This window comes from Sciurus carolinensis, chromosome X (genome assembly GCF_902686445.1).
Source record: "Sciurus carolinensis chromosome X, mSciCar1.2, whole genome shotgun sequence".
Lineage (NCBI taxonomy): Eukaryota > Metazoa > Chordata > Mammalia > Rodentia > Sciuridae > Sciurus > Sciurus carolinensis.
Window position 1 is genome coordinate 50,283,645 of NC_062232.1, and position 24,172 is coordinate 50,307,816.

Genomic DNA, 24,172 nt, shown 5'->3' on the forward strand with positions numbered 1-24,172 from the left:
GTACCGCTTCAACTTCTCCCTTGTGAAGAAGGAAAAAAAGTCTTGTTCTTGTGAAGTCTGAAGAAGACACCATTTAATTCATTGGTTGTCTGTTGTAGCTATTATGAAAATGCATTAGAGGATCCATGTATCATTCAGAAGAAACTCAGGTGTCTGTCCTGAGATTAAATGGTTTGTGAGTGGTATAAGCAGTATGAGAGATTAATTTTCCTTACATGTCAAGCACCAGAGCAAAAGATTTATACCATAAAGAGACCTGATTCTGTTTCACTCTCAGAGTGAATGAACTAGAAAACTGCCATATCCTGATCAAGTATTTTAACTGGTCAAAGAGTCATTGTCCCAGTGTTATGATCACACAACACCTTCCTAGATTCTTATTCTTTTAATTTATTTTTTTGGTAAGGGGGTACCAGGGATTGAACCCAGGGGCACTCCACCACTGAGTAACATCCCCAGTCCTATTTTGTAATTTATTTAGAGACAGGGTCTCACTGAATTGCTTAGTGCTTAGTTTTTGCTGAGGCTGACTTTGAACTCACAATCCTCCTGCCTTAGCCTCCCAAACCACTGGGATTACAGGCATGTGCCACTGCACATGGACCTAGATCCTTTTCTGTAGCTAGAGCATGGCTAGACAAAACAGCCTGACCAACTTATGGGTAAACTTCTCACATAATCTGTTAGCCATTCACCCCACAGTCTTCTGGTTTCAAGATTCATGGTCCTTGCCAAAATTTAAGGTGCAAGATTATCTCTTCTTATCTAAGTCTGCAGATTCCTGACCCTATAAGAACTTTATTCATCAGACTCTAATCATCTGAAAATATATCATGCCACCTGTCAGAAATTGGAAATGGTAATAAAACAAAGGTTAATAATGTTCAGATGAACATCCTCTGATGGTTGAATCCATGAACAAAACATCCCATCCCCTTAAGATCTGGGTGGGCAAAAAGCGAAGATTTTCATTGTGAAATTATATAATTGGAATGAGAAGAGAAAGGAAAGTTTTCTTTTTCTGTTTGCAGAAAAATAACACTAACTACTACAAAAATTATACAATTAGAAAATAGACACCACAAACACCATAGTACTGACTGATATAGATCAGCATAATCAATAGATGCTAAAATCACTGGGTGACAGGCTATTGAAAAGGATAGTTATGCAACATTAAATTATTGATTACATATTATTTACTAATTATATGTGAGGTGGGAGAAGCTGAGGGATATGGTGGACACAACCATAAGGTGCAATTCTGTGAATTCTAACGTGACCTCTAATGCCTTTTTCCTTTGTTTAATGCCTTCTCCTTATGTGTGCTAAGAATCTGTGAATATGATGAGACAGAATTATGTTACTACCAAATGATGTGGTAATATCACTTCTGGGTATATACATAAGGGAAATGAAATCAGTATGTGAAATAGATATCTGCACTCCCATATTTACAGCAACACTATTCACAATAGCCAATAAAGGGAATCAACCTAAGTGCTCATAAATAGATGAAATAATAAAAATTATGGTATATGTATATATATGTTATTTATATATAAAATGAAATCCTTCTCAGCCTTAAAAAAGAGAGAAAATCCTGTCATTTAAAACAATATGGATAACCTTGGAGCATGTTTTATTAAGTGAAATTAGACCAACACACAAAGACAAATGATAACATGATATCACTTATATGTGGAATCTAAAATAGACAAACTCATAGAAGTAGAAAGAATGGTGTTTATCAGGGATCAGTGGTGGATACTGGGAAAATATTTCTCAAAGGTTTTAACATTTCTATTTTGAGGAATATGTTCAAGAAAGCTATTGTGAGTGAGAGCCTTTCTGACCAGAACAAGCTCCAAGTCCCGGAGCCAGCGCAGCGTACTCCGGCACGCAAGCAGCTTCAGGGACCAGGACAGGGCAGCCAGAGACTTACCCAAGCAGCCTGGACCCCTGCGGTGGGAGGTGCCTTTCAAGGCTAGCTTCTCGGAGCAGACTGCCCAGTGAGAGGCTTTCTACATAGAGCCAGCCACAAGTCCCCGAGCCAAAGGAGAGCTTCGATCCGCAAGCAGCCTCTGGGATCAGGGCAGGGCAGCCAGAGACCACTTCAGGCGGCTCTGCCCACTCCGGCCGCAGGCTCTTTCCATGGGGCGATCCAAGATGGTGGCCTAGAGGGTGACCGCATCCCCAGTTGCTCCAGAACCCAGGAGTTAAGAAGGGGAGCCATTGAGAGACTCAGACTGAAATAGAGCCACGGGTGAGTCTGCCCACTGGGTAAAGCTCGGCCTGGGTGGCAGGCCCAGATAGAGGTGGCTTATCGGAGCAGGGCAGGGCAGCTAGAGTCTTCCACAGGCAGCCCTGTGCACTCCGGCGGTGGGCCCCGCCCACACAGCCAGCTTCTCCTGGTTCTCGGAGCAGGCCCCCTAGTGAGAGCCTTTCCGACCAGAACAAGCTCCAAGTCCGGGAGCCAGCACGGCGTACTCTGGCACGGAAGCAGCTTCAGCGACCAGAACAGGGCAGCCAGCGAACTCCCCAAGCAGCCTGGACCCCTGCGGTGGGAGGTGCCTTTCAAGGCTAGCTTCTCGGAACAGACCGCCCAGTGAGAGCCTTTCTACATAGAGCCAGCCACAAGTCCCCGAGCCAAAGGAGAGCTTCGATCCGCAAGCAGCCTCTGGGATCAGGGCAGGGCAGCCAGAGACTTCTCCAGGCAGCTCTGCCCACTCCAGCTGCAGGCTCTTTCCACGGGGTGATCAAAGATGGCGGCCTAGAGGGTGACTGCATCTCCAATCACTCCAGAACCCAGGACTAAAGAAGGGGAGGCTTTGAGAGACTTGGACAAAAATAGAGTCACGGGGTGAGTCTCCCCAATGGGTGAAACTTGGCCTGGGCAGCAGGCACAGATAGGGATGGCTTATCAGAGCAGGGCAGGGCAGCTAGAGTCTTCCCCAGGTAGCCTTCCTCACTCCGGCGGTGGGCTCCTCCCGCACGGCCAGCTGTACGGTGCAGGCCCCCAGTGATAGCCTTTCCGCACACAGCCAGCTCCAAACCCTGGAACAAGTAGGGGGCTATGGGCACATTTCTTCGAATGCACTGCATTATCAAATTCCTCCAAGACATCAGGCTACTGAAGGCGGGGAGGTGATACACTGGAAATCTACCGGGACACTATAAGCCAATAGAGGAAATCTGCAATATCTCAGGGTCCCACTGACAGCTGACCAATATGAGAAAACAAGGGAAGAAAATGTCCCAAACAAACCTAGATACTACATCAATAAAACCCAATGACAGCACAGCAGAAGAAATGTCAGAAAGGGAGCTCAGAATGTACATAATTAAAATGATCAGGGAAGCAAATGAGGAGATGAAAGAGCAAATGCAGGCATTGAAGGAGGAGATGAAAGAGCAAATGCAGGCATTAAATGATCGCACCAATCAACAGTTAAAAGACCAAATACGGGAAGCAAGAGATCATTTCAATGAAGAGTTAGAGATACTGAAAAAAAAAACAAACAAACTGAAATACTTCAAATGAAGGAAACAATAAACCAAGTTAAAAACTCCATAGAAAGCATAACCAATAGGATAGAACACCTGGAAGACAGAACCTCAGACATTGAAGACAAATTATTTAATCTTGAAAGCAAAGTTGACCAAACAGAAAAGATGGTAAGAAATCATGAACAGAATCTACGAGAATTATGGGATATCATGAACAGGCCAAATTTAAGAATTATTGGGATTGAGGAAGGCTTAGAGAAACAAACCAAAGGAATGAACAATCTATTCAATGAAAAAATAACAGAAAATTTCCCAAATCTGAAGAATGAAATGGAAAACCAAGTACAAGAGGCTTATAGAACTCCAAACATACAAAATTACAACAGACCCACACCAAGGCACATTATTATGAAAATACCTAACATACAAAATAAAGACAGAATTTTAAAGGTCGCAAGAGAAAAGAATCAAATTACATTCAGAGGGAAACCAATAAGAATATCAGCAGATTTTTCAATCCAGACCCTAAAAGTTAGAAGGGCCTGGAACAACATTTACCAAGCCCTGAAAGGAAACGGATGCCAACCAAGAATCTTATACCCAGCAAAACTTACCTTCAAATTTGACGATGAAATAAGATCCTTCCATGATAAACCAAAGCTAAAGGAATTTACAAAAAGAAAGCCAGCATTACAGAACATTCTCAGCAAAATATTCCATGAGGAAGAGATGAAAAACAATGATGCAAATCAGCAACAGGAGGCGCTAGCCTAAAGGAATAGCCAAATAAAGGAGAAAACAAATCATGTCAAAAACAAATATGAGTCAAATGACTGGGAATACAAATCATATCACAATAATAACTCTGAATGTTAATGGCCTGAACTCATCAATCAAAAGACATAGACTGGCAGATTGGATTAAAAACAAAAATCCAACAATATGCTGCCTGCAAGATACTCATCTCATAGAAACAGATACCCATAGACTAAAGGTGAAAGGATGGGGAAAAACATACCATGCACACGGACACAGCAAAAAAGCTGGCGTATCCATCCTCATTTCAGATAATGTGGACTTCAAACCAAAACTAGTCAGAAGGGATAAAGAAGGTCATTACATGCTGCTTAAGGGAAGCATAAATCAGCAAGACATAACAATCATAAATATCTATGCCCCGAACATTGGCTCATCCATGTATGTCAAACAAATCCTTCTCAATTCCAGAAATCAAATAGACCACAACACAATAATACTAGGCGATTTTAACACACCTCTCTCACCACTGGATAGATCGTCCAAACAAAAATTGAATAAAGAAACTATAGATCTCAACAACACAATCAACAATTTAGACTTAACGGACATATATAGAATATACCATCCAACAAAGAACGAATACACTTTCTTCTCAGCAGCACATGGATTCTTCTCTAAAATAGACCATATTTTATGCCACAAAGCTACTGTTAGCAAATACAAGAAGATAGAGATACTACCTTGTACTCTATCAGATCATAATGGATTGAAATTAGAAATAAATGACAGAATAAAAAACAGAAACTTCTCCAATACCTGGAGATTAAATAATACACTATTATATGATGAATGGATAACAGAAGACATCAGGAGGGAAATAAAAAAATTCTTAGAAGTAAACAAGAACAAGACATATCATATCAAAATCTCTGGGACACAATGAAAGCAGTACTTAGAGGAAGATTTATTTCATGGGGCACATTCAAAAAAAGAAGTAGAAATCAAGAAATAAACGACTTAACACTACAGCTCAAAGCGCTAGAAAAAGAAGAGCAGACCAATACCAAAAGTATTAGAAGACAGGAAATAGTTAAAATCAGAGCCGAAATCAACGAAATTGAAACAAAAGAAACAATTGGAAAAATTAACAAAATAAATAGTTGGTTCTTTGAAAAAATAAATAAAATTGATAAACCCTTAGCCACACTAACAAAGAGAAAGAGGGAGAAAACTCAAATTACTAAAATTCGGAATGAACAAGGAAATATCACAACAGACACGAGTGAAATACAAAACATAATTAGAAGCTATTTTGAAAATCTATACTCCAACAAAACAGAAAACCTCGAAGACATCAACAAATTTCTAGAGACATATGAATTACCTAAACTGAACGAGGAGGACATACACAACTTAAATAAACCAATTTCAAGCAAAGAAATAGAAGAGGTCATCAAAAGCCTACCAACAAAGAAAAGTCCGGGACCAGATGAGTTCTCAGCCGAGTTCTACAAAACCTTTAAAGAAGGGCCCATTCCAATACTCCTCAAAGTATTCCAAGAAATAGAAGAGGAGGGAACCCTACCAAACACGTTCTATGAAGCCAATATCACCCTGATACCTAAAACAGACAGAGACACATTGAGGAAAGAAAATTTCAGACCAATATCCCTAATGAACATTGACGCAAAAATTCTCAACAAAATTTTAGCAAATCTCATACAAATATATATTAAAAAGATAGTGCACCACGATCAAGTCGGTTTTATCCCAGGGATGCAAGGTTGGTTCAACATTCGGAAATCAATAAATGTCATTCACCATATCAACAGACTTAAAGTTAAGAATCACATGATTATTTCAATAGATGCAGAAAAAGCATTCGATAAAATACAGCATCCCTTCATTCTCAAAACACTAGAAAAAATTGTGGTAGTGGGAACATTCCTTAACATTATAAAGACCATCTACGCTAAGCCCATGGCCAATATCATTCCAAATGGTGAAAAACTGAAAGCGTTCCCCCTAAACACTGGAACAAGGTAGGGATGCCCTCTTTCACCACTTCTATTCAACATTGTCCTTGAGACTCTAGCCAGAGCAATTAGACAAACCAAAGAAATTAAAGGGATACGAATTGGAAAAGAAGAACTCAAACTATCCCTGTTCGCTGACGACATGATTATATATTTAGAGGAACCTGGAAATTCCACCAGAAAACTTTTAGAACTCATAAGTGAATTCAGTAAAGTAGCAGGTTACAAGATCAATGCTCATAAATCCAATGCATTTTTATACATAATTGATGAATCTTCAGAAAGAGAAATTAGGAAAACTACCCCATTCACAATAGCATCGAAAAAAATAAAATACTTGGGAATAATCTCACAAAAGAGGTGAACGACCTCTACAATGAAAACTACAGAACACTAAAGAAAGAAATTAAAGAAAACCTTAGAAGATGGAAAGATCTCCCATGTTCCTGGATAGGCATAATTAATATTGTCAAAATGGTTATACTATCTAAAGTGCTATACAGATTCAATGCAATTCCAATTAAAATCCCAATGATGTACCTTGCAGAAATAGAGCAAGCAATTATGAAATTCACCTGGAAGAATAAAAAACCTAGAATAGCTAAAGCAATCCTCAGTAGCAAGAGCGAAGCAGGGGGTATTGCAATACCAGATCTTCAACTCTACTACAAAGCAATAGTAATAAAAATGGCATGGTATTGGTACCAAAATAGACAGGTAGATCAATGGTATAGAATAGAGGACATGGACACAAACCCAAATAAATACCATTTTCTCATACTAGACAAAGGTGCCAAAAATATGCAATGGAGAAAAGATAGCCTCTTCAACAAATGGTGCTGGGAAAGCTGGAAAACCATATGCAACAGAACGAAATTAAACCCCTATCTCTCACCCTACACAAAACTCAACTCAAAATGGATCAAGGACCTCGGAATCAGACCAGAGACCCTGCATCTTACAGAAGAAAAAGTAGGTCCAAATCTTCAACTTGTTGGCTTAGGATCAGTCTTCCTTTACAGGACTCCCATAGCACAAGAAATAAAAGCAAGAATCAACAACTGGGATAGATTCAAACTAAAAAGCTTTCTCTCAGCAAAGGAAACTCTCAGCAATGTGAAGAGAGAGCCTACAGAGTGGGAGAATATCTTTGCCAACCATACTTCAAATAGAGCGCTAATTTCCAGAATCTATAAAAAACTCAAAAACTCTACACGAAGAATACAAATAACCCAATCAACAAATGGTCTAAGGAAATGAACAGACACTTCACAGAAGAAAATGTACAAGTAATCAACAGATATATGAAAAAATTTTCAACATCCCTAGTAATAAGGGAAATGTAAATCAAAACTACCCTAAGATTTCATCTCGCCCCAATTAGAATGGCGATTATCAAGAACACAAGCAACAGTAGGTGTTGGCGAGGATGTGGGAAAAAAGAAACACTCATATATTGCTGGTGGGGTTGCAAATTAGTGCAGCCACTCTGGAAAGCAGTGTGGAGATTCCTCAGAAAGCTTGGAATGGAAATACCATTTGACCCAGGTCTCCCACTCCTTGGCCTATACCCAAAGGACTTAAAATCAGCATACTACAGAGATACAGCCACGTCAATGTTCATTGCTGCTCAATTCACCATAGCCAGATTGTGGAACCAACCTAGATGCCCTTCAGTTGATGAATGGATAAAGAAACTGTGGCATATATATACAATGGAATATTACTCCGCAATGAAGAATGATAAAATTATGGCATTTGCAGGCAAATGGATGAAATTGGAGAATATCATGCTAAGTGAGATAAGCCAATCTCAGAAAACTAAAGGACGAATGATCTCGCTGATAAGCGGATGAGGACATATAATGGGGGCAGAAGGGGTTAGCATTAAGTTTAGGGTTAGGTTTAGGGTTAGGGATAAGGAGAGTGGTAAGAATGAAGGAAAGAAGGACTGTATAGAGGGAAAAGAGGGGTGGGAGGGGTGGGGGGAAGGGAAAAAAATAATCAAACATCCTTGCCCTATGTAAACGTATGATTACACAAATGGTATGCCTTGACTCTATGTACAAATAGAGAAACATGTATCCCATTTGTATATAGTAATAAAAAAAAAGAAAGCTATTGTACAACATGGCTATTATAACAAACAACATTGTATTGTAAATTTGAAAGTTGCTTAAGCGTAAATGTTAAGTGTTCTCACTACAAATGACTGAGGAGTATGTGAATTAATGCATACAGTAATAAGTTGAATCTGGCCATTCTACAATGCATGCACATTTCAAAGCATCATATTGTATACTATAACAATATGCATTCTAAATTACTATGTTGAAAATAAGAAATATTAAAAATTGTTACTAATGTAATGTCATGAATGTATTATGTTACCTAATCATATGGGTTTTGTCAATATAATTAAGGTCCCAAATCAGTTGATTCTGAGTTATTCAAAAGGAATATTATCCTGAGTGTGTTTAATATAATTCAGAAAGCTCTTTAAAAGTACCAAGTATGAATAGAATATGGGTCAGTTACATCTGAGTTTGAAAAACAAAGCATAAAAGACCCTTAGTTCTAATGAACTGCAGATGAGAGCTTGTCATGTTCAGGAGAGTCATGAGGGCACAGTGCTTGGAGATAGACAGGCATCTGACAGAAACCTAGGTATTAGAGTGAATGAAGAATTACAGAAGGAAAACAACCATAGCTACAAACAGAACATCCATCCTGCAGGGAATGAGCCTAAATTTGATTTCTTACTCTTTTCTATCCACACTGTATGATATTAGGTACATGAAGCAACCCCTCTGAGCCTATGTTCTCATCTTTAAATTGAATAAATAATACCCATCCTAATTAATTCAAGGATAATATGACCAATCAAGATTAGAATAAAATACCACAAAATATTTTTAAAAGTAGCAAGTGTTCTTCTTTGTTTTTGGAGGAAGAAACAAACCCCTTTGATGTGAATGGTCTAAGAAAAGGAAACTTTGTGTGCATATAACAGGACTAGGTCATCAGCTTTGTTGAACAATGAAGACTTACTGGCAACGGTTATGTAAAGTTACAGAAATCTTACAGCATTTGATGTTCCAGCTCCATAAATTCAGAATGACTTCAATCACTTCCTCTGAACCATGAAGGCCTTGCCCTTAACCTCAAAGCATTGTGCCAAACCCAAAACAAATTGGAGCAGAGGAGTGCAAAGTATATCCCTTTGCATTTCTGTCATTTCCTTGGGCCCTGATTCTTGGTTTCTATATGCCAGTTCTAAAACTAAAATAGCTTTCTTCAACTTTATATAACTCTTATACCCTGATATTCCTACAATACTTACAATACTTGTGGCTTTGGTCACATCTTTTTTTTTCTTACCTAGGGACTTTCCTTTTTTTAATTTTTAATTTTACAGACTGCATTTTGATTCATTGTACACAAATGGGGTACAACTTTTCATTTCTGTGATTGTACACAATGTAGATTCACACCATTCAGGTAATCATACATATACATAGGGTAATACTGTCTGCCTCACTCTACTATCTTTCCTTCCCCCACCCTCTCCTGTTTCATTTTCCTCTACACCATCCAAAGTTCCTCCATTCTTCTCTTGCTCCCCCCGCCACCCCCCAACCCCCATTAAGTATTATCATCTACTTATCAGAAAAAACATTCAGTCTTTGGTGTTTTGGGCTTGGCTTATTTCACTTAGCATGATATTCTCCAACTTCATCCATTTGCCTGCAAATGCCATAATTGTGTTCTTCTTTATGGCTGAATAATATTCCATTGTGTATATATATCACAGTTTCTTTTTTTTTTTTTTTTTTTTTTTTTTTTTTTTCTCGGTTTTTTTTTTTTTTTATTATAAAATTGTAAACAAATGGGATACATGTTGTTTCTCTGTCTGTACATGGCGTAAAGGCATACCATTTGTGTAATCATAAATCTACATAGGGTAATGTTGTTTGATTCATTCTGCCATTTTTTCCCCTTCCCCCCCTCCCCTCCCACCCTTCCCCTCCATCTATACAGTCCTTCCTTCCTCCATTCCTGCCCCCCTCCCTAAACCCAACTCCAACCCCAACACTAACCCTTCCCACCCCCCATTATGTGTCATCATCCACTTATTAGCGATATCATTCTTCCTTTGGTTTTTTGAGATTGACTTATCTCACTTAGCATGATATTCTCCAGTTTCATCCATTTGCCTGCAAATGCCATAATTTTATCATTCTTTATGGCTGAGTAATATTCCATTGTATATATATACCACATTTTCTTTATCCATTCATCAATTGAAGGACATCTAGGTTGGTTCCACAATCTGGCTATTGTGAACTGAGCAGCTATGAACATTGATGTGGCTGTATCTCTGTAATATGCTAATTTTAAGTCCTTTGGGTATAGGCCAAGGAGTGGGATAGCTGGGTCAAATGGTGTTTCCATTCCAAGTTTTCTAAGGAATCTCCACACTGCTTTCCAGAGTGGCTGCACTAATTTGCAGCCCCACCAGCAATGTAAGAGTGTACCTTTCTCCCCACATCCTCGCCAACACCTGTTGTTGGTTGTATTCTTGATAATTGCCATTCTAATTGGGGTGAGATGGAATCTTAGGGTGGTTTTGATTTGCATTTCTCTTATTATTAGAGATGTTGAACATTTTTCCATATGTTTGTTGATTGCTTGTATATCTTCTTCTGTGAAGTGTCTATTCATTTCTTTAGCCCATTTGTCAATTGGATTATTTACATTCTTGGTGTAGAGTTTTTTGAGTTCTTTATAGATTCTGGAGATTAGTGCTCTATCTGAAGTATGATTGGCAAAGATTTTCTCCCACTCTGTAGGCTCTTTCTTCGCATTGCTGATAGTTTCCTTTGCTGAGAGAAAGCTTTTTAGTTTGAATCTATCCCAGTTATTAATTCTTGCTTTTATTTCTTGTGCTATGGGAGTCCTGTTGAGGAAGTCTGGTCCTAAGCCGACATGTTGAAGCTCTGGACCTACTTTTTCTTCTATAAGATGCAAAGTCTCTGGTCTGATTCCGAGATCCTTAATCCATTTTGAGTTTAGTTTCGTGCATGGTGAGAGATATGGGTTTAGTTTCATTCTGTTGCATATGGATTTCCAATTCTCCCAGCACCATTTGTTGAAGAGGCTATCTTTTCTCCATTGCATATTTTTGGCACCTTTGTCTAGTATGAGAAAATTGTATTTATTTGGGTTTGTGTCCGTGTCCTCTATTCTGTACCATTGATCCACCTTTCTATTTTGGTACCAATACCATGCCGTTTTTGTTACTATTGCTTTGTAGTAGAGTTGAAGATCTGGTATTGCGATACCCCCTGCTTCACTCTTTCTGCCAAGGCTTGCTTTAGCTATTCTGGGTTTTTTATTCTTCCAGATGAATTTCATAATTGCTTGCTCTATTTCTGTAAGGTACATCATTGGGATTTTAATTGGAATTGCATTGAATCTGTATAGCACTTTTGGTAGTATGGCCATTTTGACAATATTAATTCTTCCTATCCAAGAACATGGGAGATCTTTCCATCTTCTAAGGTTTTCTTGAATTTCTTTCTTTAGTGTTCTGTAGTTCTCATTGTAGAGGTCTTTCACCTCTTTTGTGAGATTGATTCCCAAATACTTTATTTTTTTCGAAGCTATTGTGAATGGGGTAGTTTTCCTAATTTCTCTTTCTGAAGATTCATCGCTTATATATAAAAATGCCTTCGATTTATGTGCATTGATCTTATATCCCGCTACTTTACTGAATTCACTTATGAGATCTAAAAGTTTTCTGGTGGAATTTCCTGGTTCCTCTAAGTATACCATCATATCATCAGCAAATAGGGATAGTTTGAGTTCTTCTTTTCCTATTCGTATCCCTTTAATTTCTTTGTTCTGTCTAATTGCTCTGGCTAGAGTTTCAAGGACGATATTGAATAGAAGTGGTGAAAGAGGGCATCCCTGCCTTGTTCCAGTTTTTAGAGGGAATGCTTTCAGTTTTTCACCATTTAGAATGATATTAGCAATGGGTTTAGCGTAGATGGCCTTTACAATGTTAAGGAATGTTCCCACTATCCCTATTTTTCTAGTGTTTTGAGCATGAAGGGGTGCTGTATTTTATCAAATGCTTTTTCTGCATCTATCGAAATAATCATGTGATTCTTGACTTTAAGTCTATTGATATGGTGAATGACATTTATTGATTTCCTGATGTTGAACCAACCTTGCATCCCTGGGATGAAACCCACTTGATCATGGTGCACTATCTTTTTAATATGTTTTTGTATGCGATTTGCTAAAATTTTGTTTAGAATTTTTGCGTCGATGTTCATTAAGGATATTGGTCTGAAATTTTCTTTCCTCGATGTGTCTCTGTCTGGTTTAGGAATCAGGGTAATATTGGCTTCATAGAATGAGTTTGGGAGAGTTCCCTCCTCTTCTATTTTCTGGAATACTTTGAGAAGTATTGGAATGAGTTCTTCTTTAAAAGTTTTGTAGAACTCGGCTGAGAACCCATCTGGTCCTGGACTTTTCTTTGTTGGTAGGCTTTTGATGACTTCTTCTATTTCATTACTTGAAATTGGTCTATTTAAATTGTGTATGTCCTCCTCGTTCAGTTTAGGCAATTCATATGTCTCTAGAAACCTGTTGATGTCTTCGAAATTTTCTATTTTGTTGGAGTATAGGTTTTCAAAATAGCTTCTAATTATGTTTTGTATTTCGGTCGTGTCTGTTGTGATATTTCCTTGTTCATTCCGAATTTTAGTGATTTGGGTTTTCTCTCGTCTTCTCTTTGTTAGTGTGGCTAAAGGTTTATCAATTTTGTTTATTTTTTCTAAGAACCAACTATTTATTTTGTCAATTTTTTGTATTGTTTCTTTCGTTTCAATTTCGTTGATTTCAGCTCTCAGTTTGACTATTTCCTGTCTTCTACTACTTTTGGTGTTGGTCTGTTCTTCTTTTTCTAGGGCTTTGAGCTGTAGTGTTAGGTCATTTATTTTTTGAGTTTTACTTCTTTTATTAAATGCGCTCCATGAAATAAATCTTCCTCTAAGTACCGCTTTCATAGTGTCCCAGAGATTTTGATATGTTGTTTCTTTGTTCTCGTTTACCTCTAAGAATTTTTTAATTTCCTTCCTAATATCTTCTGTTATCCATTCATCATATAGTAGCATATTGTTTAATCTCCAGGTGTTGGCGTAGTTTCTGTTTTTTACTCTTTCATTAATTTGTAACTTCAATCCATTATGATCTGATAGAATACAAGGTAGTGTCTCTATCTTCTTGTATTTGCTGACATTAGCTTTGTGGCATAATATATGGTCTATTTTAGAGAAGGATCCATGTGCTGCTGAGAAGAAAGTGTATTCGCTCTTGGTTGGATGGTATATTCTATAAATGTCTGTTAAGTCTAAATTATTGATTGTGTTATTGAGATCTATGGTTTCTTTGTTCAATTTTTGTTTGGAAGATCTGTCCAGTGGTGAAAGAGGCGTGTTAAAATCACCTAGTATTATTGTGTTATGGTCTATTTGGTTTCTAAAATTGAGAAGGATTTGTTTAACATACATGGATGAGCCACTGTTTGGGGCATAGATGTTTATGATTGTTATATCTTGCTGATTTACGCTTCCCTTAAGCAGTATGAAATGTCCTTCTTTATCCCTTCTAACTAACATTGGCTTGAAGTCCACATTATCTGAAATGAGGATGGATACTCCAGCTTTTTTGCTGAGCCCATGTGCATGGTATGTTTTTCCCCATCCTTTCACCTTTAGTCTATGGGTATCTCTTTCTATGAGGTGAGTCTCTTGCAGGCAACATATTGTTGGATCTTTCTTTTTAATCCAATCTGCCAGTCTATGTCTTTTGATTGATGAATTCAGGCCATTAACATTCAGGGTTATTATTGAGATATGATTTGTATTCCCAGTCATTTGGTTCATATTTAAAATTTTTGACACATCTTGGTTCCTCCTTTATTTGACAGTTCCTTTAGGATAATTCCTCCCTTTGCTGATTTGCTTCTTTGTTTTTATCTCTTCCTCATGAAATATTTTGCTGAGAATGTTCTGTAATGCTGGCTTTCTTTTTGTAAATTCTTTTAGCTTTTGTTTATCATGGAATGATCTTATTTCATCGTCAAATTTGAAGGTAAGTTTTGCTGGGTATAAGATTCTTGGTTGGCATCCATTTTCTTTCAGAGCTTGAAAAATGTTGTTCCAGGCCCTTCTAGCTTTTAGGGTCTGGATTGAAAAATCTGCTGATATCCGTATTGGCTTCCCCCTGAATGTAATTTGGTTCTTTTCTCTCACAGCCTTTAAAATTCTGTCTTTATTTTGTATGTTAGGTATTTTCATTATAATGTGCCTTGGTGTGGGTCTGTTGTAATTTTGTGTATTTGGAGTCCTATAAGCCTCTTGGACTTGATTTTCCATTTCATTCTTCAGATTTGGGAAATTTTCTGATATTATTTCTTCAAATAGATTGTTCATTCCTTTGGTTTGTTTCTCTAAACCTTCCTCAATCCCAATAATTCTCAAATTTGGCCTTTTCATGATATCCCATAGTTCTTGGAGATTCTGTTCATGATTTCTCACCATCTTCTCTGTTTGTTCAACTTTGTTTTCGAGGTTAAATATTTTGTCTTCAATATCTGAAGTTCTGTCTTCCAGGTGTTCTATCCTATTGGTTATGCTTTCTATGGAGTTCTTAATTTGGTTTATTGTTTCCTTCATTTCAAGGATTTCTGTTTGGTTTTTTTTTCAATATCTCTAACTCTTTATTGAAATGATCTTTTGCTTCCTGAATTTGCTCTGTTAACTGTCGATTGGTGCGATCGTTCAATGCCTGCATTTGCTCTTTCATCTCATCGTTTGCTTCCCTAATCATTTTAATTATGTACATTCTGAACTCCCTTTCTGTCATTTCTTCTGCCATGCTGTCGTTGGATTTTATTGATGTAACATCTAGATTTGTTTGGGGCATTTTCTTCCCTTGTTTTCTCATATTGTTCAGGAATCAGTGGGTCATTAAGATATTGCAGATTTCCTCTATCAACTTATAATGTCCCTGAAGATTGCTAGTATATCCCCTCTTATCCTTCAGTAGCCTGAAGTCTTGGAGGAGGTTGATAATGCAGAGCTCCACGAAGAAGCTGCCTCTCTAGGTGTGGTAACCCTCAGGTGGCGTATATTCCCTGCTAGTGGGCGGAGGTGCCTCCACTTGTTGACCAATGGTCATCCAATGGGGAAGTAGACTGTGGGCTGAGGCAAGGCCTGTTTGTGCCTATGTCTCTGGCTTTACCGTCCCTGTGGGAAAACCTCCCCCGGCCGGGAAGAGTCACTCGGTGGGGACGTCTCGCTAGTCAGTTGCCCTCCTAGAGGTTCCCCTCAATCTACAACTACCTCCTGGGCTGGGCTGTCTTCTTCTGCAACGATCCCAGGGGCCCGGACCTACGTCCTGGGCCTGGGAGCCTCACCCTTCGCAGGCGAGTCTCCTTAGGCTGCCTCTCCCAGAGAATCTGCCTGCAGCCCTGGAAACTTCGCTCCGCCCCTAGGCGTGTCTCTGTGCGGCTCTTCCAGCAAGAAGCCACCTAGCTCCTGGGACCCTGCTCTGCACCAATCGCCTGGCTATGCAGCCCCTCCCCTGAGCCACCACCTGGAGCCCCGTACAATAGCTTGGAGACACAGAGGCCCGCCACACACCTCCTCCTCCGGACAGCCGCCCGGTTTCCGACGCAATCACTAGGAATCCAAACAACTCACTTCGGGTCTCCTCCTCCCGCCAACCACCCGTAGCCCTAGGCAGTCACTCCAAGTCCAAGTGACCCTCCCTGTTCCTCCTCCTCCTCCTTGGGGTAGCCCCCCAGGTGTTCAGGAATGGTGGCTCCGAGACCAGGTGACTCACCACGCTCCTCCTCCAGGCAGGCCACCGGTGTTCAGGAGCGGTTGCTTTTAGTCCAATCAGCTCACCACTCGCCTCCTCCTCTGGCAACCGCCTGTGGTTCTGATGCAGTCACTCCCAGGCTAAGCGTCCCACCGCTCTCCTCCTCCAGGCAGGCCACCAGTGTTCTGGAGCAGCTGCTCCGAGTTCAAACAGCTCGTCACGCAGCTCCTCCTTTGGCAACCGCCCGCAGCTCTGATGCAGCCACTCCCAGGTCAAGCAACATGCCGCGCTCCTCCTCCTACTCCGGGCAACCTCCCGGCACTCAGGAGCGCTCACTCTGGGTTCAAACAGTTTACCACGCAGCTCCTCTTCTGGCAACCGCCTGTGGTTCTGATGCAGTCACTCCCAGACCAAGCGTCCTGCCGCGCTCCTCCTCTTCCTCCGGGCAGTCCCCCGGCGCTCAGGAGCGCCCACTCTGAGTTCAAACAGCTCACCACGCAGCTCCTCCTCTGGCAACCGCCCGTGGCTCTGATGCAGTCACTCCTAGACCCAAGCGACCCACCGGGCCTCTCCTCCTCCTCCTGGGAATCCCCCGGTGTTCGGAAGCGGTCACTCTGGGTCCAAACAGCTCGCCACGCAGCTCCTCCCCAGGCAGCCACCCGGAGCCCCAGCGGCTGCTCGAGTCCAAGCGCTATGCTGAGCCGCCTCCTCTACGATGATCCCAGTTGTCTGTGTTTACCGCTCCAGCGGGGGGAGGGGCGTCTCGCCGAGCAACTCCACTTCACAAATTCCCTGCGTTCCGGGGCTACCGCCCCATCCGGGACGCCTCCCCAATGGGAGAGACTCACCCGGCAGCTTTGAGTTGGTCCCAAGTCTCTCACTATCTCCTCTTTTGAATCTTGCGTCCTGGAGCAGCGTGAAATGCAGCCGCCCTCTAGTCCGCCATCTTGGCCCGCCAGATATCACAGTTTCTTTATCCATTCATCAATTGAAGGGCATCTAGGTTGGTTCCACAATCTGGCTATTGTGAATTGAACAGCTGTGAACAGCATTGAACATTGCATCACTGTAGTATGCTGATTTTAAGTCCTTTGGGTATAAACCAAGGAGTGGGATAGTTGGGTCAAATGATGGGTCCATTCCAAGCTTTCCGAAGAATCTCCATACTGCTTTCCAGAGTGGCTGCACCAATTTGCAACCCAACCAGCAATGTATGAGTGTGCCTTTTCCCCCACATCCACACCAACACTTATAATTGCTTGTGTTCTTGATAATAGCCATTCTAATTGGTGTTAGATGAAATCTTAGGGTGGTTTTAATTTGCATTTCTCTAATTACTAGAGATGATGGGCACTTTTTCATACATTTGTTGATCACCTGTGTATCTTCCTCTGTGAAGCATCTGTCCAGTTCCTTCATCCATTTATTGATTTGGATCTTTGCATTTTTGGTGTAAAGTTTTTTATAAATTCTGGAGATTAGTGCTCTGTCTGAAGTGTGTGTGAAAAGTATTTTCTCCCATTCTGTAGGCTCTCTTTTCACATTATTGATTACTTCCTTTGCTGAGAAAAAGCTTTTTAGTTTGAATTCATCCCATTTATTGATTCATGCTTTTATTTGTTGTGCTCTGGGGGTATAGTTAAGGAAGTCTGGTCCTAAGCCAATGGGATGAAGATTCAGGCCTACTTTTCCTTCTATTTGGTAAAGGGTCTCAGTTCTAATTCTTTACTTGTTATTTTTAATTCATTCACTTTTATTTATATGAGTAACATATGAACTAATACTTTTGTTGTGGTTTGGATATGACATTGTCCCCAAAAACTTCTGTTAATCCAGGGATATTCAGAGGTGAAATTATTGGATTGTGAGAACTGTAAATCAATCGTTCCATCCTAGTTTGAATGGACCTATTGGGTTTTAACTGCAGGGGGGTGGGATATGGTTGGAGGATGTTGGTCACTGGGGTATGTGCTGGAAGAGTTGTTCATCCATGTGGTTCCTTCTCCCCTACCCCTCTTCATTTTTGCTGCCATGAGGGGAAAAGCATTCATTTGCTGGGCCCTTCTCCCATGATATACTGCCTCACCTTGGACTCAGAGCTATAGAGTTGGTTGTGTATGGACTGTGACCTCTGAAACTGTGAACCGCAAATAAACTTTTCCACCTCTAAGTTGTTTCTCTCAGGTATTTTGGTCACAGAGATGAAAAGTTGACTAAAACATCTTCATTTAAAAATTTAAACATTTGAAGTAAAGTGCATTTTAAGCACCAACTCCAATGCTAGTCCACTCTCCAGAAAAAAATATTTTAACACATAAGAAATATATATATTTGTCAAGTATCCTTCCAGATCTTTCCCTATATATTTGCATGTATGCACACACGCACTCACTCTCCCTGTTTCTCATGGAAACTTTGTCATGTTAAGCAAGATAAGCCAATCTCAAAAAAACCAAAGGACGAATGATCTCGCTGATTAGCGGATGATGACACATAATGGGGGGTGGGGGGGCAAGAATGGAGGAAGGAGGGACTGTATAGAGGGAAAAGAGGGGTGGGATGGGTGGAGGGAAGGGGAAAAATAACAGAATGAATCAAACACCATTACCCTATGTAAATGTACAATTACACAAATGGTGTGTCTCTACTTCACGTACAGAAAAACAAGATGTATCCCATTTGTTTACAATAAAAATAAATTAAAAAAAAGAAACTATGTAATTTTGTAAATATTTATCTATTTTTATATCAATGGCAACTTTCTCAACATATTGCTTTTCAACTTTTCTCCTAATCTCCTTAGTATGTCTTACTACACATACTACACATTACTTTTATATTTTGCATAGGTCCCAGAGTATGAATGCACCAAACTGTGTTTAGCCTTTTTAATATCTCTGAACATTTAGATTTTTCTGTTTTCTCATTATTTCAAAGTGTTTTAGTGAAAGAACATCCACATCCACATCTCATTGTGTACATATTTTAGGTATTCTTTAGGGAAGATATTAAGAACTGAGTCTATTCTGTCACAGAGAATATTACTTAAAATTTTCATAGACAATGCTAAACTCTTCCCCAAAATATGACTATAGCAATTTGTATGCTCACCATAGTGTATCAGTTATGTTTTCCAAGACTCTTCCTTTACATAATATTGTCAAACTTTAAAAAATTTTCTCATAGCTAAAAATTGGTATCTTATTTTAACCTTTATTACTCTCAATATTAGTTAGGTTGGCTATATTTTCAAATGTTTATTAGACTTCTTTATTTCCTCTTCTCTGAATTATCTATTCATTTTATTTGCATTTTTACTCTCTTGTTTGTAATCTAACTGATTTACTGATAGTCATGCACAGCATAACAATGTTTCCAGCTACATTGAACCACATATATGATTGTTGTCCCATAATATTTCATTACCTAGTGATGCTATAGCCATTTTAGTTTGTATAAGTGAACTCTATGATGCTCTCACAATAAGAAAAGTCACTTAATGTATTTAGCAGATCATCTCCCTGTGGTTAAGTGATACATGACTGCATGTGTGAATGTGTATTATATATACATATATATATATATATATATATATAATACACATTATATATAATACACGACATATGTGCACATTATGAGCACTAATCTTTAATATTGTTGTATGCCCAAGGTACTTTTCCTAATCTGTTACTTGTCACTTGTCATTTATCTTCATGAATGATGCATTTTTTTGCAGTATTGGAGATTGAACCTAGAACTTTGCTAAAAAGCTCTCAACCACAACCCCAGTCCTTTTAAAAAACATTTTATATTGAGATATGGCCTTGCCTAGTTGCTCAAGCTGGCCTAGAACTTGTAATTCTCTTGATTACTGGTGTGCATCACCTCATCCAGCTGTTTATGGTGCCATTGAACACACATGACTTTAATGATTATTTACATAATTAAGGGTTGGATTTGATCACTGGTGGCTTATCCCAGACCAGTGATGGGGCTGTTTCCTCAGTTACCACTGCTGGTTTCTGTGCCTGCTCCCTGAATAGGTAGAACAAGTGCATACTCTCTTTTTTCTTTGGGTGGTTAACTCCAGTTTGGTAGAAGCTTTGTGTCCTAGCCACCACAGCTGATGGCTGCAAGGGATTGAGGAAGGATATCAGAAAGAAATTCAAGTACTTAATTAATTAAGGCACAAGACATGAGCTACAGTCCACTTTAGTTATGGGAATTTGGCAAGGAAAAAGACAAATCAGAGAATTGTGACAAGAGAAAAAAAATTGCATATATCCCTAAAAATATCAGTCTTCCTTAGAACTTATAATGAGCAGGAATCAAGAACAAATATTTAGATTGTTCATGGCTAGCAAAAAAGATGATCTCTGTATAATAATGAAGCTAAAGGTGCAGCACTCCAAGAAGTTACAGACATATGTTGTTGACCAGATAAATGAAGTGGCAGCAGTCAGAAGGAAAGTCATTGAAATTGATGAACAAATGGGTTACTTGGAAAAGGAGCAAATACCTCTACTTGAACAAGAAAACAAAGACCCGAGAGAGATTCTTCAAACAATTTGAGAATCATTTTTGAAACTTAAGAAGGATAATGCATCAGGAAGAATGTCTTTGTCAGCATTAGCAACCAATAGTGACCTGAATGTGAGGAAGAGCTGAGGAGCTTCCACGTCTGGGAACTTTGTATATGGCTTCAAATGGTCACTAGGACTGCTTTCTAAGTGAATGAACAGAAAACTCAATTTCAATTGACATTTTTAGTTTCCCTCAACAGTATGTACTGTGTACTGGCTAAGCAATAGTAACAAAAAATTACAGTTAATGGACATAAACATTTTTCCAAAACATAATTAAAAAGAATAAACTGAGCTTCTGTTAATTGGTGAGCAAATGGAAGGTTTTCACAGTGACTGATGAACACATTAGAGCTTTTAGCAGTGCTGTTGATTTTCTAGATGATATTCAGATAAACTTGAATATTCTTAGTAAATGTGTGGCAATTCATAGAATTATTCCAACTTCGAAATATAAGTTTTTGCCATGGTTTTGTGAATGGAAGTTCCTCAGACTACATTAATCCTTCAGTTTGGTGTCAGAGATAACAAATAGCTTATATACTACAAGATTTCAGTTTTAGTGATTGCCTTCCTACTTCCTCATTAATTTAAAATTTTTGTCAAAGAAATTCTACAAAGAGAAACATTAGAAATATTGTACATGTACTGCAAACAAAAGAAACAATTATAGCTAATTTACCATAACTGATACTAACTTCACAGTTGTCAATAACTTGCTGAAGTGTATGCAATATCGTTTCAGAAATGAAAGAGAAGGAATATTATTTTCTAAGAAAGAAGATCTTATAATAGACATATTTAGTAGGTTAAACTACTCCTTTGAAAGAATAAGTTTTGGTTCTCAGTCAATAAAGTATATTTTTCTTTTTCCAGTTTATATTTAAGAATATCATATAATTCATCTAGCAAACAGTTGAATTGTTTGATACAGTACAATAGGAATGATAATTTTCAAGTAAACTCAGAATTCCTCTGGCTTATATAAACCTGTTTTATAAGCAATTACTCTCAAGATGTGAAAAAAGTAGACTCAAATTTCAAAAAAACTATTCTGTATCTATTTTTATGCTCCATCTGGGTCCTCAAAACTTGCAAGATTTTTCTTATGGCCTTTCACTGGGACAGGGGGTTGGGAATCTACAGATTTATAAGTACTAGTTTTTAAAATATTAAATAAACCATATGTAAATTTTTAAAAAGTCACCAGAGAGAGAAATTTGCTTTAACACTAGTTGAAACCTATTTTTTCTTATTTTTTAGTGATTATAGACTGAAAAATTAAGAGTTTCAGATATGATTAAATGTATTATGCTCATTTATATTAAAAAAGACTTTAAATCTAGCATAATTAGAAAATTGTACTTTTGAGTTATATAATTTGTTAAAGACATATAACTTCCTGTAATAATTTTTATGTATAATTTCATATATTGGTAAAATTAAAAGCTACTTTTCACTTCAGAAATTTTCTCCCTTAAGTTTGGGGTAAGAGGAGTGAATGCAGCTGATTAGAAAAGGTCTAGTGGCCCAAAACATGAAATAGATTTCATTAGAGACCTTAGTTGATATTTTACAACTGGTAGATTTTTACTTTTAAATTTTTCTTTTGATTTTAGGAAAGTATTTATTCAATGGCACATTCATTCAAATACTTATGTACAACCACAAGAATGGGATCCTAATTAGAATAAGTTATACACCATGTAAGTATAATATGTCAAAATACACTTTACTCTCATGTATATCTACAAAGAACAAATAAAAAAGAGAAAATAAGCTACATAATTGAGATTAAGTCTGAGGCAATTCATTTAGTAGTTCTAATTATAAAATAGTACTTGATAAATACTTTTATAAATACAGAAATAAAGTTAATTTATTCTTGGTCTTCTTGTTTGGATAAAATTTTAAGGTTTTGGGTATTGAAAAATATTAATTTGTTTTAATGGCAGTCTCCTCCTCCAATTTTAAGAATTTTAAATTTATGTCTGAGAGTAAACACTAGATAGACTATTTTATCAGTAAAGATAATTGATTAAAATTAGATAAATATTTATATAATCAAATTTCTCAATATTTTCACTTATTACTTTTTGTGTTTATTCCTTATGCAATTCTTCCTTGCTGCAAATTTATAAATATATCATAATACCTATTCTGTTTGTTTTTTGTAAGCTTTAACTTTTACATTTGTGATACATATGTAGTTTATTTTTGTGAATGATATGAGGTAAAGATCGAACTCTTTTTTCCCAATACAGCTAATCTATTGTCTCAACACTATTTTTATACAGGCTATCCTTTCTTCATTGATTTGAACTGCCAGCTTATACTAAATGTCTAGATACACAAGGATCTATTTCTTGACTCTATATTCTGTTTCCTAACAACATTAAAAAATATCCTTTGTATTTGTGGTCATGTCTACCATTTTATTACTAATTTGTTTACCTGTATCTTCTATTTCTTGAACATACTTGCCAGAGTCTTGTCTATCTTATTGATCCGTTAAAATACAACTCTCTTAGTCTGTTTGTACTGCTATAGCAGAATATCACAGATGGGGAAATTAGTAATGAACAGAAATTTACATCTTACATTTCTGGATCTAGAAAGTCCAAAATTAAGACACTGCTATCAGATCAAGGTTTTTGTGCTGTGGCATTTCATAATACAAGGTTGAAAAGAGAAGTAAGCCATAAGAGGCTGGAGAGCAGGCATAAAGGATACAAATTATTCCTAAGAAACTTGCTCCCATGATAACACCATTAATCAGTTATGGGAGCAGAGCTCTTATGACCTAATCACTTCTTAAAGATCCCACTTTTAAATACTGTTACAATGGCAATTAATTTTAACATGATTTGGGGAGGTGACAAACCCTCAAACCATAATAATAGCTTTTGATTTTATTAATTTTATGACTTATTATGTTTTTCAATTCACTAATTTCTGCCAGATGTAATAATTCTTTTTTTTCTCATTCACTTTTCAAAAGTTCCTCTTACATGGGGTGAATGTTCCCTCTTCCAAACCCTAAATTCAATTAAAACCTCCCTCAAAGGCAGCAAAATGTCAAACAAAGGCTATAACATTTCAAAGCTATTGGCAGGTTTTTAGTAGTTGAGTGATATACTCAATTCTTGGAAATCCATATATTATCTACCAAAATGTCCAACTCATGAATGAACAGGAGTTGGTTGAGGAGACACCAGGACAATGATTATTTTGGTTAGAATCATAATTGCCAGGGTTCATTCCCCACTGCAGCTGGGATTTGAGTTAGAAGAATCTGTAGGTCCAGAAATCTCCCTCACTATAGGTTCTGTGATGGAAAATTACAGGTTAAGAGAAAATAAAAAAGTTCAAGGAGCTGCAGGT

General features: G+C 38.1%; 1 pseudogene; it reads left to right on the forward strand.

The window, feature by feature from the left end:
• LOC124971480 (FGFR1 oncogene partner 2 homolog) overlaps positions 1 to 20,873 on the forward strand; it is a 44,957-nt pseudogene extending 24,084 nt beyond the window's left edge.
• Positions 20,874 to 24,172: the final 3,299 nt, after the last annotated feature.